We start from the raw sequence: 18,403 nt of genomic DNA on the forward strand, positions 1-18,403 counted from the left end.
TGCTCTCTGCAGCCAATGAGATTTTAATTTAATAATTCCGTATAAGTGGAGGAGCACCTGTTGAACCCCATCTAAAGTCCTAACAAGTCTAACAACCCTTGGTATTTCAGGCTTCATCCATCAATAATCCCTCCTCTTCGTTCCTGCATTTCAAAGATATGGACTCAGAAAAAAAGATGAAAAGAATTCTCCTTCTACAAAAAGAAACTTTTTGAGCGACTCTGTCATTAGCGCGTCATTAAAGCCGATGCCGACATCGCCGGCCTGAGAAATGCCGAGAACATAAAATGCTGATGATCAACATTCACCAGACACCAGAAGTACTTTGCTTTTGACTTGGCTTTCTGAGTCAGGGGGTCTGCAGGAGGAGATGTCGGTGGAGATGAAAGGCCGGAGAAGCTGTGTTTGCAGATTTAGCAAAGTTCGGTAGCCTGTTGTCCAGATCCGCTTGCAGCTCAGCAGCTCCCTTTGACTGCTGCCAGCTTAATTTGTTGTCGTACAATGAGCCTGTGCACCTCTCCAAATCCATGTGCAGAATGCAGAGGGAGAGTCAATTATATCTGTATTAGCTGGTGTTGGCCAGGCAATCCCTCTATACATACTCCCAAATCAAGAGCTATTGTAGATGCGTTTACAAGAATGAATCCTAAAATCACTGAGAAGTTACTATGCCCGTTTGGGTGGCTTCTGCTTTGTTTCGGATGTTGCAGCTGCATTTCATGCTCCAAACGCAGAAAGGTAAGAGGATGCTATGGTTGTCCATACATAATTTGATTTGATGATACAAAGTATATAAACTCAATTTGATTAACATTTATAGAAAAGGATTAAAGTATTTTCTGTGCAGGACTACCACTTTCCAATCACTACGATAACTATTACTTAGGTAAATGAGCTTGATGTACTTCTTCCACCAAAGGTAACGCTTGATGACGACCCCGAGACGATCATTTGATGTTCTGTTTGGAAATCAGGGATGACAGTGGAACTTCAAAGGTCCTGTTAGTACCAGTTAGCGCTGTGAAGCCTTTGAAACAAGTGAAGCCAGAACCCTGGCACCACCAGATCTAATCTTCTGAGTGAAAGGACTCCTGCAGGTGCTGCTTCCACCCCTCACTCTGACCAGAGGGATTTGCAGAATTTGCAAAAACACAACACTGATGGTTCATTTAATGATCCTAGTAAATGTTGAAGAGTCAAGGTGAGTGCATTGCTGTGTAAAAGTGTATGAACGTTTCCTTATGAATGTGGGCAAACGGCAAACGCAGGGAACGTGGGATGTTTCACATGCTTTGTTGCTAGGGATTTCACAAATCTGCTAGTGGCCAGATGTATTAAAACTTTTACACCCATCATTTGAGCTGGTATTAAAACAGCTTTTTTTCCCTGCTCAAGCTACTCTGTGTTTGATGAATTACTGGGACAGCAGGGTGCTTTATAAGAAGTCAGCATTTGAATAGATGAATATGAATTCTGAAATATTTCTCATGGTCTTACAGGGGTTGGGTGCATTCAGCCCGACTTTCAAAGCTGGATGTTTGCACCACAAATGTGAAAGGGGGGTAAAGGAATGGTGTTTTTCCATGGACTTTCAATTTATTCTTCTTTAATCTCATTACTTCCTCAGTGGTTTTCATACCTGCAGGGGAAAAAAAAACCCTGTGATCAATTATATTTGCCTCACTTTTCAAGCAGCTTGTTGTCATTTTGCCATCTGCAGACCAGCATGTCCAGTACAATGTGCTGCATTCACAGAGCCTCAGTGGCTTTCTGAACAAGAGAGAGACCCCTTTTCTCTTGCTTCTCGCCCCAATTCAAGGCTTTCTTCTCCCTTTTAAGTGGACTGTTGATGAGGTTAGTCTAATCAGATTAAGTCAACTCACATTGGTCTCTGCAGTTTGTTTTCCTTCCAAAGGCGTCCTGACATCTTCTATACTTTTCCTTTATCCTCCTCTTTGCACTTTTCATCCAGGCTTCTAACCAAAAAAACCCTTTCAGCAGATGTCCCAATGGACTCCTTTATAAACAGCAGTTCCCCAATGATATAGGTTATTTAGAATGGGTCACTAGGCTGCAATACATGGGAAAGGCCTTTAAAGTTGTGCAGTGACGCATTTGGACATTTCAACTGGTGTCTGCGTGAATGCCAGAGATTAGGTAAACACAAAGAACCAAATTGAATTTTGGAAATCACTGGAACCTTTAATTTAATTCCTAAATAAATGTTTGAGGCGTGTTTTGTAAACTACAAGGCTAATGCAATCTCCAGTATTATCTAGACTCTTGGATGAGAGTAGTGCATTCACGGTCCACTTGCTAAATAGTTTTTTAAGTGAAATCACCAAGATTTATTATTTACTTTTAACACGCTGCGACAACTACACTCAGAGGACGTTAGAGACACTTAGCTCGAGGTATAAGTGTCATCGTTCGTCATAATGAAAGTCTACGTTCATCTTTTTTTTTCTTTTTTTCCTTTTTAAGTTTTTGAGTGTATTATTTTGGTGTAAACTCTCCTGATAATAGAGTATTAACAATAAGACACCTCAGTTGACCAAAAATAATACAGGAACAGTAGCCAGGCAATCATTAAGTGCAGATTTTATGATGTTGATATCTAAATGATTCAACAGTTGAAGGGAAAAGCTTGTAAAGTTCTTGGTCCCTCAGTGAAAACATGTTGACTGAAGTTGTCATCAGCAGAGTACCGAAACTTGATTCTTCTACTAATAACAGGCTTACAAAGACAATGAGCACAATGAGTACAGAGGAGGTCTTTTCAGATGACTTCAGCCCCCCCCACACTCCCCTATCCCCCTTTTACAAAAGACATGGTAGCCCACGGACTGGATTGGGGAGGGGGGGTTGCAGAACCATTTCAAGCTAATGGATCTGAGAGACTGTCCACATAATTACATTACAACATTTCAGCCGGCCTTTGAGCTCCACACTCGCAGCTCGGGCACTCCACAGCACTTCATTCATAGCTCCACACTGGAATGTGCTATGACAGATATGGCCCTTTTGGCCGCTCTTGAACAAGGTTGCACTCCACGGGACTTTCAACCCCCTCGCTCTTCTGGATGGAAGTTGCTGGATTTAAAACACAGGGTGGGAACTCAAAGACAAAGGTTCAAACGTGGAGGGTGAATAATATTTAAAAACTGATTTAGTGTACAAAAAAAAAATGAGAGCAAGCAAGAGTATTTTAAGTCACGTGCAAAGCTGCACATGTACATGTAAAATCATTGTCCCCTTTCTGTATTTGAGTTCCTTTTTTTATTTGATCAATTTAGGCGTGGTTGCAAAACCATTTATACACAGAAAAATAAGGCAGAAAATTACCGTTTTGACTCTTTCAGCCTAAATTGAGCTTGTGTCTAATCCATTCCAGGCGAACCAAACCCATCTAAAAGGAGGACAGGATTTTTCACAGGCTGTGGTGATTAAGTCAAACAGATGAACCCAATATAGAAAAGGGATCATTTGTTGCTGCATTAATGTGACTCCTGTGTCAGATTGGATTTATAAAGGAGACTTCCAAACCTTCACCGTCAAAATTATTCAAATTTAAACTGATGTCTTCTCAATTCGTGACCAAAAGCTTCATTTCAACACAAAAGTCAGAGGCACTTTCGTTGCCCACGGACCAAGTGGAAAATCCCTCAAATCAATATAACACAAAGCAGCCGTTTTAAAAGATTTCCCCTCTTGATTACATACCGTATTAAAGATGCTATTGATCTTATTGTTCGGTTTGGTTTGTTAAAGAAATGCTTTGCTCTGGTTCTTCTTCACAAAAAAATGGCTCCTTTTATGTTGGAGCAAAATCAATGCAAATTAATCCTTTATTCATTGCCCTGTGTATAATTCGAGTCTTTGCACTTTTGTCTGGGGACCATGAGCTAAACAAAAATCATAAAAAAAGGTGGAGAATGAGAACGTTTATTGGCCAGAGAAAAAAGAGAGATGACCCCACTCATGGACGGACAAAGACTCCTTTATGGAGCTGGTGTGAAACCATGAAACGGGGGTATTCCACTCCAGACTGACCAGCACCACAGGAGATCCAAAATGTGCGAAGATGGTCCCCCAGTGAAACCAACTCTTTTAACACACATAGAGAAGATTAAGGGAGAAAAAAGAAGCATAATCTTTGTCTATTCTTAATTTCAATTTCTGACGTGGTGACAGGATGGCGACACGGCCGTGTAGCAGACCGCCTGTGACTCTCACAGGTTTATTATAAAGTCTTTTATCATCAGCTGAGAAATATTGGGGAAAAAAATATACGTAACGCTGCATTCAAATCAGCTGAACTATCAGCCATGGGCTTATAGCCCGTCTACATTTGTTGTCACCTCAAACATGATCCCCCTGATCAAAGTCTCCTCTGAGCCCCAAACACCACCGCCCCTTCCTTGTCCCTGTGATGTGGAGATTCACACAACTCTCAGCGAGTACCCGCCCTTTAACTGCTATTTTGGGCCAAACACTGCAGAGGAGACGATTTGTGTGTTTTTCTTTTCTTTCTTTTTTTTTTGAAAACGCATGTATCAATCACATCAAACGTCTAGGAAACAAAAGTGGAGGTTGCCAGCATCAGACAAACACTCCCATTAGTCACTGCCCAGATGAAGGAGGACGTGTTTACTCTGGAAAGATCTCGCGCACTGTAAAGAGCAAAGTGAAACTACAGGCTTGCCCGTTCAACAAACACACAAACAAGTGAAGTACTGTGTGGTCAATTACAATAAACTCAGATCAAAGAGCACAAAGTGGACTTCTGTTTCATAATTCGCCATGTGGTACAACCGTTATCCTTTCAAGGCCCTCACACTCCCATCTTCCCACACTCGTGTACAAACTCACAATTAATGGGGTCTGAAAAGTGTGATTTTCAGCTCTCGTTCTTCTGTTCCTCATCCTTGTCCCATCCCCAGCCCCCTGCCTGTTACTGACCCTGCCAGCAAGTCCCTCCAGCCCCCCTGCCCCTTCTGCGGCCCCCTCTAACCCTGGGAAGAAGAGGCCCATGTCGGAACTAAAACTGGGGCTCATTAGCAGCGTCCACCTGGAGGTTGGATGTGGGCTAACTGGGGACCAAGGAGGCCAAGGTCTTGATCTGTTGCTGGTGAGCAGCACTGTGACACGCAGATGGGACGAGACCACTGCGGCGTGAAACTATGCAGCACGGAGCGCCTTCAGTCAGTCACACAGCAATTCAGCAGCGCAGCAGTTATGTTAGTTTGTTGTTGTTTCAGCAACTTTTTGTCATAGAAATTAGTTTGTGTTGATGGTATCACCACAGTGTAAACAGTGTGTAAAACAATTACATGTAACCTCTGTTCTTTGAAGTCAGATCAACTTCAAAATCATCAGTGGGTCCGTGCCTCTCCCTATCTTTGCTCCTCAGTCATCCTTTATGAATAATGCTTTTGCACAAATCATTATTACAATCACTTGTTTGAAATTAGCCCTTCTATGCACAAAATTGCCCTTATAACAACCATTTTCTTTCTTTCTTTGTTGTATTGCACGTGATGCAGGCCCTAAAGAAAGAAAGGATGCATAATAACAAATTAATTTAGGTTAAAAGGTTAAAAGGCATGAAACATCTTTGGTTTTCATCTGTCTGCAAACAAGCAAGTGAAAGTTGAGGTAAATGAAAGATTTCTTTTGGTTTGGTCTCAACCTTTCCAGGTCTAGGATTGCAAAGATGAGACATACTGAGATATGTTTCGCCGTCATATTACTGCAGGGATCGGATGTCCCTGAGGTGAGTCGTCTTTGTCTATGGAGACACAAATGTTTCCAGTGAGAGAACGGAGTCACGTCACTCTGATCTCAGAGACTCATCCGTGGAGTTGTGTCGGTGTGTGACATCACAGCATCTAGAGGATATTAGCCTGAAACATACAGTACTAGGAAATCAAATGAAATGAAAGCAAAAAAAAAAACAAGTGAATGTTCACATGTTTAAATATATTGAATATAAACGAACTTAAGACGAATTAACCCCGGGTGTATTGGGTGTGATCTCCCCTCTATAACACCACCAGCTCTCCTCGGCTACTATAGTAGATTGTTTCAAGCATCTTGCCTCAGTGCCTCTGAGCATTCACAGCGCCTCTTTCTCTTCACGTGATTTCCAGATGATGATGGTGAAATCAGGGCTCCATGGGAGTCTGAACATCTCCAGGACTCATTATTACTCTCATATATGAGGATAGTTCTTCATGACCGTGTATGTGGTTGGATGCAGGTAAGAGGGAAATACCTGTGCAGAGATCTCAGTGTGGAGAAGAGTAGCTCAACTGGTAACTGCAGAAGCTGGAAATCTTGTTTGTTTCTTGTTTTGTTGTTTTTTTCTATGGTTCACATATCCTCTGTTCACTGTTAAATTAAGGCCACTTTAGCCCATAAATGCAGTTAAAAAAAGAAGAAGAAGGAATAACAACATCCCTTTTAAGAGGCTGGAGGAGTTAGGACGGAATTACACAAAACTTTAATCCAGGGGACATGAGTCTGTATTAAAGGTATATAACATAATTTTTTTCACTTTATTTCAGCCTAGTGTTGTGTTTTCTTCTTTGTTTAACATCTATTTGCCTTGGATAATACGTTTCTATTGAGGATCATGTGCCCTGAAATGCACGTTGAATGAAACAGTAGGTAGGATTGGTTTTATTCATGCTGTTCAAACACCAGCAGTCCCCCTCGGGCTTCTCCTCCTTCATGTCTGTGGCTCCACAGACATGGACCGCCTCATCCCTGCGGTCTTTACATGACAACCGATTTCTACGGACCTTAAACCCCCCCCAATAAAATGTTTACTTCACTGTTTTCCCTTTTCCCAGCGACAAGTTTGGAGATAAATAAAAACCTGTGGTCCTCTGTTGCGGAGAAGTATTTGTGGTTTTCTGATCAAAGGGGTAGAGTCTAGGTCACGGATTGGTCATGATGACTGGTAAATCTCAGTCACGGACTGCCACATCAAGGACAATTAGCATCAGCTTGACTCTCCAGGCTCGCCCCTTAAGCAGGATGAAAAAAGATTACCTGCTGACTAAGCACATTCCACCTGCAGCCAGCGGTTCAAAGGGCTCCCATGATGATCACCCTCTGCACCTCACTGCTCTGCTGCCGTCCAGCCGACCACCTGCCCTGAGGCAAAGCTCACTCTGCTCCACACTGCTGGCGACACAGCGCTCCGTCAACATCCCAGCCCATTCACAACACAGAGAAATGCCCGCACCACTACCTGCCAGCCAAGTGCCTAAGGTGATGTTTGAATGGGCTTCACTTTAGAATTATCCACAGCTCCCACATCCTCCCCCCGCTCAAAAGGACGGCATGCGAGAGACAGCATATGGCCACCTCCTATGAATCCCCCTACTGTTTCCAAAGGATCTCATAAGCCTTCAGGGTGATTGGAGCTTCACGCTCCTCTTTACTAGATTAAGTCTAATAATCTCGCGGTAACAAGACCTTAAATTTAGAGCTGTAATTTACTGGGCCTTTAGGGTTCACCAGCATTCAGCGCAAGCTATTTCAACACTATTTTTATGATTGCAAGCAAGAGTCACGTTCCTAAACAACTTTCTCCTCACATACAAGGAGAGAGCTGGATGCTGGTGGAGGATAGTGGGAACGACTGAATTATGGTAAATAGATGATTGTCTGATTGTAAGAAGACCACAACAACTCTAGTGACAGACTAGAAAAACACTTAACATTTGAGTGAAATTCTGATGCTTCTTTGGACAAATCATTTGCCAAATTCTGGGATTATCACCGGCTCAAATCTAACTGGACACAGAGGAGGTGACATAAATACAAGAGTATCAACGGTGGCTGCACTTTAGCCAGATAATTTGTTCCAGTTTTGGGAACCAAAACAAAAACACGTCAGATCTTAAACGTTCTAATAGAACTTCAGATTTTAACTACAAAAGGAAACCGGTAGCCTGAACAACCTATTTTCATGGTATCACATACAAATCACTGCAGTAACCAGAGAAGAAAGGCAAAGCTTTTATGCAATACGTGTATTTTGGATTGTTTTCTTTGTATGTATTCTACGCTTGATTGTTTTGATGATCATTTATCTTGGGCACCGGTATTTTATGTCGAGCCATGTATTTTTCCAAACCCAACTTTGATGTTGAAATTCTCAGCACATATTTTATTTCCCACCCTTAACGGGGATTTCTTTACACAGTAACTTTAATCGGGTTACCATAACCACTTTAAATTCTTATCCCGAAGAAGGAAGTACCCCTTTTTAACCTAATTGGAGAAAGAAATGTCTATGTCTAGGAATAATCTTGCAGTTAAACTGATGTTAAGAGCCAAAAATGTCTCCTGTACTACCAGCGAGATTGTTTTGTTCCGTTTCTTTAATGTTTCAAGCGAGGGCTCATCCGTGCACCACTAGATGAAACAAACAACTAGCTACTTGGAGATAAGGACAAACCATAAAATGAACCCCACATTGTCCCAATATACTCAGGTGCGTGTGACTGTAGACACAGAAGCACGGCATGTAGGGTAGCTGCTCATGATAAAGAAACATACTTTCCATGTGGTTAGTTTCAGTAAAAGGTTGAGGTATTCGTGCAGTCACAACTGATCTACACACACTTCATCCTTTTCAAGGTGGACAGGGTCTACCCCAGCTCTCAGAGGCAGGGTTCAGTCTGGATAGGTCCCATAGGAACCTCTCTCCAGAATTATCGTTGAGTTTGGAATGAATAAAGTGCTCCCACCCCGCTACTGATCAGAGCAGCGCTTTCACTGAGCGACAGGGCCGAGTGAATTCTCAGATATCTTCTTCTCTGTAACTCACGCCCAAAAATCCATGACCTGCTTTCTGATCCAACGACAACAACGTCTTTCATTTCATCATCAAATCCAGTTTTTTGGAGCTGGTATGGAATTCATTTGGACTTTGAGCACTAGTATTTCATTTTGTGTTAACCCTGTATGTCCTTTGTCACCAGTTAAACATTCCCAATCCATGTCCTCTGAGCAGTCCAATGGGCTACAGAGCATCAGCTATAACATATACTTGATCCAATCCCAAATTAAGGAATGTGAGCATGCTCCAAGCAAATACTCTTACAGATGTGATCAGGTTTACATCAGAACTAATAACAGCGACGCTGGTCCACACCTGAAAATGTTGCTTCACGATAAAAGCTCAACAATTTTCCAAAATCGTATGTCCTTTATTGATTTGTCTAATGAGAAGCAGATTACATCTGTACACGTAAATCCCATGGATGACTGACATCTCACTGCCCCTCAGACTGTGATGACATTATAATATTAAACGTTTTGCATAAATATTAATGAAAATTAAGTACTGCTGGAATTTTTGTGCAATGATGTAGTTGTGCAAAGTGATTTTTTTTTTCCTTTACTGACACCAAAAGAAAAAAAAAAGTCTGAGCACTGATTTTATTTGTTTATTTATTTATTTTGTAAAATTGTGAAGGACATTCTAGACAGACATTATGAATAAATAATTGTACATTGGGCTGCAAAATGTTCTTATAAAATACATCTTACAATTAATTATACTTTATGGTATGACTGACTACCCCGACAAATAAAAACAGATTTGACCACGCTTCCCTTTGTTAATATTGTTATTAAACGGTTAAAATAATTGTGTTGTTCGGTTTTCTGCAACAGAAGAAAACGAGTATGTTTAGGTCGTATATTGAAAAACACGGCGAAGACAAAAGCATTCCAGTGTGGAGACAGCTAAAGGCTCCTCACCATGAAAATGGACTAAAACAAGGTTTCTCTGCTTGAAGGTGTCTCTTCTGACCTCATGTCAGACGGCCGACTGGAAATGTCAGGAATGCTAGACTGCTGCTCGATAGGAGACCATGTTCTACTTATTGGCTTCTAGTGGGCAAAGCGGACGAGACAATGTCCGAGATGAGTTCCCACACAATAGGAACGAGACATTTATGACTCTTCAGCCGGAGCAAAAATGAGAAGTTCACACTTGGGACACTCTGAGCTCTTGTACTCCCACTGACACACGGGGAGAGACGCTGCTCTCAGCTGAGACCTCTCACATATTTGGATTGTGTCTGGAATGCTGAAGAAAAGGTCCCCCCTGAGTCCGACCAGGCTGTCCCATTTGAGGTGATTTAAATGGCCTGTTATTACATTTCTCAGCCAGTGTGTCTCTAACGGTATCATAGTCCAGTGATGCTTTTAATTATTTGTTTCACTGGTGCTCATTACACAGGAGCCAGCGTAATACTGGCTTGGTATTACTCTGGCATGTAAAAATGGCTGCTGGTAACCCAGGTGACCATAATGAGTAACTCAGAGACATGCAGTAGGTATAAAAAGCTGGACATTCATCTTTGAGCGTTTTTAATTACAAAATAAACCAAAGAGCAGATATAGTACAATGAATAACTACATACCTATTCATTACAGTGATTTAAAAAAAAACAATATTTTGTCTGATATATGCCATAACTTAGTACATAGTCTAAAATTATGCACCTAAATAGATTTTTATATTTGATTTATTTAATTAAATGTTTTTACTTGATTTAACTGTACTTTCAATTTTCCCTTTTTCAGAAATATCATACTTTTTAGACATGTTTTTATCTGACTACGTGTCAACAACTCCACTGGATGCTAATCTTTTCCCTGACTTTTTCATACAATTTCAAATGTTCTGATGATGCAATTTCTCACACAAAACTTCCCCAAAAAAATCAAAGCTAATTTGTTTCTTTTTTTCTGTTTATGAACAGCTACAACACTTAGATGGTGCTTGAACACTGATAGCTCAGTAACTAATTAACTCATTTAAACCTTTGTCCCTTTCAATCCTATATTTGTAAATTACTTTGAACAATAACAGTTATTTCTACTATACAATATATAATGTCACATTAATATATAGAAAGCACTTAGCTTATAATATTATGAATTCTGATATCTTTTACATTACTTGAAGAGAAACAGAAAAAATGAGAGACATTAGAGATTTTGCCCCCAGACAACCTTTTCAACAGGTGTGTTCATGGGGTTTAAAAGGTTTTGTCTTCCTTTACAGAAAACTCCTTTACAGAAAACATCCTTTTTTATCACCAAAGCTGTCCTGTGGACCCACCTGACCACAGAGAGCCTGTTTATTGTCCTTATTTCCCTCTGAGATTAGTAGTTTTTCAGTAAAATCCGAGGTGTTCTTGGACAGAGCTGGTCTATAATGTCTTTCATTTGATTTTCAGCATTGGTCTTTACACACTGACATTTCCAGAGTAGTTATTTTCAATTTCGCAGTGAGACATAACATCACAATTCTCTGATAGTTTTACACAACTTTGTCTCCTTTATACTTCTCCTGAAATTGTGGCCTATCAATTTATCATCAAACAAACCTATATCAATTTATCATCAGAAAAACCGATATCAGTTTACCTGATGATGCAGTCTTCCAGAATACTTGTGCTTGTATTTATTTGCATCTCCTCCAAGTTTTTTTTCAGTGCATGCTGGCATTCTAAAGTTTACTTTATTTTCTAAACACAACCAGATTAGCCACTGGAACCAGTGATCGACAGTAAAACTCTCTCCTTTGAAGTCCTGTCACTCAAATACAGGTTCAGAATCAGAAAATTGTGGATTTAAAATTTGTTGAATTTTGGTTCCAAATTTTTTTCCAAAGGGGTTTTGGATATTTAAGATGATAAAATAATTTCAGTGCAATTTGGATCGAAGCAAATGATTTCACTTACTCAGCAGCTCAACAAAATTAATCCAGAGTGGTTTCACTAACTCCTTTATCAGTTTCCTACTACGGAGCCGTGTTGGAAGGTGTAAAAACCCTGAGAAAGAAATCATAAACCCTTTTAAAACGGGAGACAGTATTTAGTTTAGTTAGCCTTTTAAATCTTTATGTTTGTGGATATCTTTGATCTATTTTGCATTTTTCATGTGGGCTTACTTTGCTCAAGCGCGCTGATCCCGTCCTGTTAAATTTGGACCTATACTGCCACCTACTGGTGATGTATCATAAAATCTGTTATAGATATAAATTCTGGGGTCATTCCACATAGGCGAATTTTGTTCAGTTATTTTTTTCTTGTTTTGTTTGGGTTTTTTTTTTTTTTTTATACATATAGGGAGAATATGAAATGGTGTTACATACATGATTCTGTGATGATAATTAAAGAAACGCTATGTGTTTTTATGTTTTTTCAAAGTTAGTTAGTTCTCCCCAAGTTTCTGCTCAATAGAAAAGCTTGTAATTATATAACAAAACCATTGACGCATTTTATTCTTTCAGTTTGGAAAAATTTGTCATACTCCTTTCCCTATTCTCCCTTATGGACCCACAAATATTCATTCAGCGCTTCAGCCGGCCCGCTGCTATTTGGACTCCATGTCCCAGGCCTTTCCCAATTAGACCCACTTTCCACTTTGAGGTTTACTTACTCCAAGACGAAGGAGAAAACAGAGTCTTTTAACAAGTGGGCCCCTTTCTCTTGTCCGCATAGGGGAAGTTTACCCACATCTGTCTCAGCGCCTAACCCCTGGAAGAGAAGGGGTCAGTGCCAAGACCAGAGGTCACCACTTGTCCCATTGTGAGCTAGAACCAACATGAACCCCATTCGAATGCTGCGGTCAGCAGGAAACAGTGCCCGGTTGGTTTTTAGGGCCATGGATGTGTGAACTGAACAGGAGTTGTGCTTTGAGCCGGCTTGCCGCACGGAAGCGCTTGAAAGGGACCCTTCAGGTTTCTTAATTAAGTAAAGGACAAATAGTTGTCCTGCTTTGTTGCTTCTTTTCTGCATCATCAATGGCACGGACAAAAATACAAAATAAAGCTGCGGCTGGAGAATTTGCAGGTGTGCATGGATGCATGTGAAGTTACTGGAAGGAGTCCTGCCATTAAGAAAGAAAAAGTTTATGTGGCACTCAAGGGGGAGGTCTGTGTGAGAACAGATCTAGTTAAGAGCGTCACAACAGATCTGACAAAACAGGCGGTCAGGTCGGGCCAGACTTGTTGCGCTGACCCAGCAGTATTCTCTCAAATTATATATATATAAAAAGAAAGGAATAAAAAAACACAGCAGCCCAACTTCCTTCTCCTGGTACTCCCACGTTCTCCTGCTTGCTTTCTTTCACTCATATCAGCAAGCCACCGTCCATAATTGACCCGATTCCCAGCTTTCTGTTCCTTTGACCACCCTTACGGCAGCATAAAAGTGGGCAGCATAGGTGGCAGGAGACTGCCTGGCAGAAGGAACAAGGAACGCAAAAGAAAGTATTCTTCTAATGTCTTAAAAGAAAAAAGGAAAATCAGCATAATGACCGTGCTCCCCTACCACACATTCCCGCAGGCCCTCCTCCCACACCCATCCACATCCCAATCTTGATTAACCTCGCCTCTTACTCCTCCTTTCCCACCCACTCACCCACACACACTCATACACACACACACACATAGACACAAAGTGCCTCAGAGGCCCCCTGACAGATGGGGAGAGGGTTTTCTGGGGGTTCCTCTGAACAAATGGCACCCTGGTTTAGTGTGGTGTTGTCAGGGTTTGAATTGATCCCCGGGACTACAGAGCCTTCTCTCTGCCAGCGTGTCACAATGGCAACAAGTGTGTAGAGCTGGGAGCAAGCTTGTACAGGCATGGGACCCATACCTCATGAATGATAGCTAAGCAAATGGCCTTCCTTTCACTGGCTTTCATTGTAGGGCCATCTCTCTTTCTCTTTCATACCCTACTCAAAAACCTTGCCCAGCTTTGTTAGTTTTATTGGGGTTGATTGGTTTGGGATTCTGAAATGTGTTGGTTTTTGTGTGAATTTGTACGTGTGAACGAGAACAGAGAGAGGGTGTGCTTCTGTCCGTGTCAGTGGTGGTATTTCGTTGCACGGGGAGGAGGGTGTATTTTTGTACATTTCTGCTTGTTAAATTGATGGGTGCCGTGGTCTCACGGTACGGTCCGAGGAATAATGTAAAGCTATCTGTCATTGGCCAGAACCAATGAATGGGACTCAGTTTTATATGAATAGCACTTCCTGGGAGGTCGAGATTTTTTATTCCTTTTTCACTCAAAGGGTTAAACACCATGTGTACAATTTTCACAGCTTTCCATAAATTTAGATACACACCAGCAAGACTTTCACATCGTTGTAACAGCAATACAAGTGCTCTGGGGAATTCAGATGTGCCTTTATTAAGAAAACTTAAATCCAATGCATTTTTTTTGTAGTTTCTTTTTTTTTAATGGTTTTAGCTCTCATGTCAAATATTTTTCTGATATGGTCTCGTATATCAGCATAATGAGGCCTCTGTCCCATCAAAAGATAAAGCCTGGCTGAAAGTGTGACCCCTCAGCTGACCCCCGGTAGCGGTTTACGGGCCCAGGAACAATCACCCTATTGGTAGATAAAGACGGCATCGTCCCTCCGGGCTCATTTCATCACTGTCACTTCTCCTCTGTCTGGTTAATGTTTCACTGCTCCTCTGTGTTTTGCTCCTCGGCTTGCGGGAGAGGGGGAGAAGGACGGGAGCAGAGGAAGCTTGGTTAATCACAAAAGGAAAACCGAGGTCGATCAACCGATTGGTAAACAAACAGGCCAGACGGAGTAGAGAGGACCGCAGGACCCAAGCTCGCTTATCTTCCTCATGTGACATCTGCATCCATCATACCTCATTATCACAACTGTATCAAGAGGCGTTGATGGGGCAGATTACCTGCCGGATATTTAACCCCGAGATGACAAAAAACAGACAAAGTTTTTAACCTGTCACTTTTTTTCCCTTTGAAATTGAGGTCTATTTTTTTTCCTGCTTCCTCTTAGGAGTGAAGGACGTAAGTGTCAGATATAAAGATCAGAAGCGTTTATGAAGGATGCTCCAGAAATGTATCTTGACTTGACTTAAATCCATCTGAGAGCTTCATCTGTGTTTCTTGGACTGTTGGAAACTGTCATGACTTTAGTTGAACCTGTCTTTAGCGGTTAACAAACATTCTTCATATTATTTTCATAATATTATCAATTAATGATATTTTCATTTATTTTTTCAAAGTTTTGATCAAACTGCATTTAAACTCATGTAAACATTACAAACCTTCTCGATAAAACACATCTGAAGTTAATGAGGTTGCACACACTTAAATATGTATTCTGGATTGAAGAATTAAGTATTTTAAAAGCAAGTTTGAGTAAAAGAACAGCGACTGACACTTAATGACTCCCTTTAAACTTAAGAGTGGGCAACAGTCCCGGGTTGCAGAGCAGAGGCTCCGGCCTCATACATAAGCAGGTGTCAGGTTGATGCCTCCCTCACTCCCTTTTGTTGCGTCCGCTCTGCATAGCAATGGCAAGTACAATGCAATATGTTTGAGTTGTCAAGGTGGCGGGGCAGATCGGCATTGTTGAAGAGGCAAGGTCTGCATATCAAGAAAACACGGAGGGAGAACAGGCAACTGAAAGGGCCTTTGAATGAGAATCAATTAATTTTCATTTACCTCCATTAGCACTGGGCAGGGATTTGCATCTGTGAAACCATTGCCAAACTGGCAGTGGCCTTTTTACTTGAGGGAGAGGGCCACATTAAGCTAATGATGGGGGGAGCCGAGGGAGAGACAATGGGCTGTATGTGAGGGAGGGGTTGCCCGGCCGGCCTCTTCTCTCATTAGCGCCTCAGTCCTCTGCTGGGCTATCACACGACGAGCCCTCACAGGCAGATCATTAACTGTTAGCTGGGACGTGAAAACACCCACACGGCTCCGAAAAATTGCTGTTCTGAGCCATGGGTCATTATTACGTTTACATTTTAACTTGATGTCACCATGAACATATTGTGACACCCTGTGCTAGTTTACAGCTGCTTTTCCGGGACATGTTCAAACTTAGTTATGAGCAAATTTAACAAAAATGAATGCATTCTTTTTCTTGACATTTCTATTTTCTTCCATAGCCAAAAAAAATAAACTCATCTAGTGGACAGTTTTTTTTTCCAAAACCTGAACGATAGAAGGACTTTTAAAGGAAGGCCTGAGACTAATTGAGCTCAGCAATAGATTAAAAAAATGATGATAAAAAGAAACGAGTTGAATATAATCTCTACCAAACGCATTCCTTCATAGTTTGTGAGCTCCCGTTTGTCTACATTACACCATTATACATGCAATAAATAAAAATGTATTCACAAAGCACACCAGAAAAGTTATTTGCATCTATTATTGGCATCTTCATTCTTCAGATTTAGTTGAACCAGTCAAATAAATTTAACAATGGTTTTCAGACAACTTTTCAGACAACTATCGGTTCCCACACCTTTTATGAGTAAGCAGGTGCCGAATAACCAATATCCAAGCTGTGGATCAGACAGGTGGTATGATGAGGCTTGGAGAGGGCTCTGCTGCACAACTCCTGTCCTCGGAGAAGAAGCAAACAGTCACGATTTTTCATTTTTTCAAAGTGGTAGATACTTTGTCTCTATTTCCCTACCTGAACTTTTGATGATAACGTGTCAGCATGCAAAACATACCAAGTCTACTAAAGTCTCTGACCTGGTTGTGGCGCTTAGAAGTGATTTTAAATTTATTTTACTGATTTGTTGAACTAGCTATGTTCTTTACCTTACCTTTTCATCAGAAATCAAATTTGTTTTTTATCTGACAAACCATCCATACCCCAAGTTTTCCGTAAGAACCCAGCAAACTTTACCAAAAGAACTAAAAACCAAGGTTAGGCATCATTTTCCCATTGTGGTTCACGTTTGTGTAACAGCCTCCCTAAAATGCTGAGCATAACAGAGAGGTTTGATGTTTTTAAAAGCAAACTCAAGCTCTACCTTTTTGGTCTGGCTTTTAATTTATTCTTAATTTTTTTTTTCTATATAAATCTTAGATGCTTTTACCTTTTTAATCATGCATTTATTTTAAACATGTGTTCAGTTCAGTCCAAAATCAAATTCTTCCTACTCTATTTAACAACTGATATTTATTCCCTTCTTTTAATAAGTGGTGCATTAACGATAGCAAAGAAAAGCATGTGAACCTTTTGGAATTAACTGGTTTCTGCCTTATTTTGCCATCTGATCTGATCTTCATTTAAGCCGCATTAACAAACAAACACAATATGATTAAGCTGCAAATAATGATAATTTAATCTGTCTTTATTGGACATTCACACTACATAATAATTACTTAAATGAAAGCTAATTGGAGTCTGTAGTTTCCTCCCCTGGAGTTCAGTACATGAAATGGGTTTGAGGTGTGACATAGATCTGCTGATAAGTACATGAAGAAATGTTATGTTTGCAGCTCATAAGTAGCGTCTGCTGACATTGACTCACAAAATGAGATATCTGAAAGCACATGATAAGGAGCAGTTGATCTTCGTAAGGCTGGAAATGGATGACAAGTCAAAAGCGCTTTTGCATTAGTCTCACTTCTCCCCGGTTCTACCCGCTATGGCCCCATTTTGCGCTTTCGCACTAGGGCTGAGACGGGTAAAGCCGCTCCAAGTCGATACTTTTTTCTGTAACCATTTCAACCAGGTTCTTTGCGGGCTGAGAAGGGACTATTTCTGACGTCACCACCCTCCTCGCCACCGATTGGTCGGGGGGCGGGGCCGTCACCACCCTCCGCGCCTCTGATTGGTCGGGGGGCGGGGCCGTCAGACGTTTGAATCAGGAAGCGGGAGTCAGAGCGAGGCGACTCGCGGCTCGCAGCGATTTTATTATAAAGCGCAAAACGTCTGTTTGGTGATCCAACTCTGAGGTGCAGATGTTCATAAACCTGGTGGCTGAGGAGAAAAATTTTAAAAAGGGATGTAGACGGGCTGTTTTACTCTCAGCCGCTCCCGGCTCCAGCTGATTTCTCATCAGCGCGACATGAACAAAGCGGTTGCGCAATCGAGTACGTCACAGCAGCTTCACCCAAACCTGCCCGCTTCTCCCCTGGCAATGCGAAAACACACGTGTGGAACCGTGCCGTACCGCGCCGAGCGGAGCCGGGCTCAACCGATACTAGTGCAAAAGTGGCAAAGAGTTTAGGCATCCATTAGTCCACAGTTAGACAACACATACAGTTGAAGCCTATACAGCTACACTTCCTTGAAGTGGACGCCCAGCCAAGAAAACTCCTAAGGCAATATGCAGACTCCTCAATGAGGTACAGAATAAGCCATGAATAACAGCTAAAGGCTTGAAGATGTCACTGGAACCAACGACCAGTCTGTCCTGGACCCTCATTGTCAGAGTTTTCATTTCATGCTGCACCAAAATGTATGTATTAGCGAAAGGTCTTGATTGCAGGCAGGTCAGTTCAGTACCTGGACTCTTCTCCTGTGAAGTTATGGTGCTGTGATGGATGCAGTATGT

Source organism: Cololabis saira, chromosome 12, assembly GCF_033807715.1.
Source record: "Cololabis saira isolate AMF1-May2022 chromosome 12, fColSai1.1, whole genome shotgun sequence".
NCBI lineage: Eukaryota > Metazoa > Chordata > Actinopteri > Beloniformes > Belonidae > Cololabis > Cololabis saira.